The following is a 1,523-nucleotide window of genomic DNA, read 5'->3' on the forward strand; positions in this document are numbered from 1 at the left end:
TCGCTTCTCGTTTCCATTTTTTTTTCTTCCCACTCTCTGACACCAATTTGTTACGCCTTCGTTCATTAGTTAATTTTCCGTAAAAATTCTTTCCGATGAAACTTTAGCGACACAAGTCCTTTCTTAAATAAAACTGGTTTATTCTTTCTGAATACAACTTTGCAATACACTTAATTTTCACAGTCACGCTATAACAAACGCTATAATTCACAACGAATGCCTCACGTGCTCGTCTCGACAATATGTTTCTCTCTCTGTCTGCAGTTCAATTACATTACCTTATCTTCACTTTTTGGCCGTCTTATGTAAAAGAATACTGTACATCTAGTAACCTCCCGAGGATTCATGAAGCTTCAGGAATATGACGTGTTACTAGAGTCACGTGACCTCCGCTGTCGTAACATTATCATTGATAGTGTAATACATGTATGATGTAATACTATGATTCATGGTGATCAACATACCACATGTTATATATATATGCTTGTAAAAAATATATATATATATAGCTACTATATTTTTACGCTATATTTTTACCATATATATATGTATATATGGGAAGCCTGTAAACACTGGATTGGAGAAACTACTTTATAATACTGGAATGGTGCATGGACTGGATTTTGTAAATGCATTAGTTTCATAGATGTATGTACATGCAATGCATGTTGGCTAGTATTTACATCTATATGCATACATGCAGGCTTTATAGTTTTTTTAGTATTGTAAAGCTATATATATATATAGCCAGATTTCCTTTGAGAGTGCCATTCTACACACTTTATAAGGTTGGAAACATGTTGATTAACAGTTAATAATTGGATAATATACCTTTTCCACTTCTATTTCTGATAGAGATTGGTTTGTAACATTTCTGTGCTCTGCCCACCACGAGTATCGAAACCCGGATGATAGCGTTGTAAGTCTGCAGACATTCCGCTGTGCCACTGGGGGGCAAAATTACGTTCTTTGCAAATTTGTCAATTTACAGCGTTTCTTTTTTTTATTGCATATTGTTGTTTCAGTGAAGTTGGAAAACAAAATAATCAAAAGAAAAACAGATAATATTTATCACTTCAAAAAGACATAAGTTACACAATTATGACACAATGGGTCAGTGGTAAGTTGACAGATTTACAACGTAAATCCGGGGCTCGATTCCCCACAATGGTTAGGATGAATATGTCATTGTATAACCTTGCATTCAAATCTGAAACAAATCTACTGGATTTTGAGAGAAAGCTCAATCACCTTAGAAAATATTTTAGCACGTTTAATTTATCTAATGCCTTTATTGAGTACTGTTCACTATGTAATACAGATTTAATTATATACACTCAAAATATAAAATCCGTTATTTATACTTTTTGTAGTTTTTTAGACCTAGAACTAGAAGAAGGCTCGTGAACCGAAATTTTTAAAACTTATATATATATATATTATTATTACGTTTCTGTTCATTTGTTAATTTTCCGTAGAAATTCTTACGGAGAAACTTCAGCGATACAAGTCCTTTCTTAATT

The sequence above is a fragment of the Limulus polyphemus genome, unplaced genomic scaffold, assembly GCF_000517525.1.
Source record: "Limulus polyphemus unplaced genomic scaffold, Limulus_polyphemus-2.1.2 Scaffold691, whole genome shotgun sequence".
In the NCBI taxonomy this organism is placed as follows: domain Eukaryota; kingdom Metazoa; phylum Arthropoda; class Merostomata; order Xiphosura; family Limulidae; genus Limulus; species Limulus polyphemus.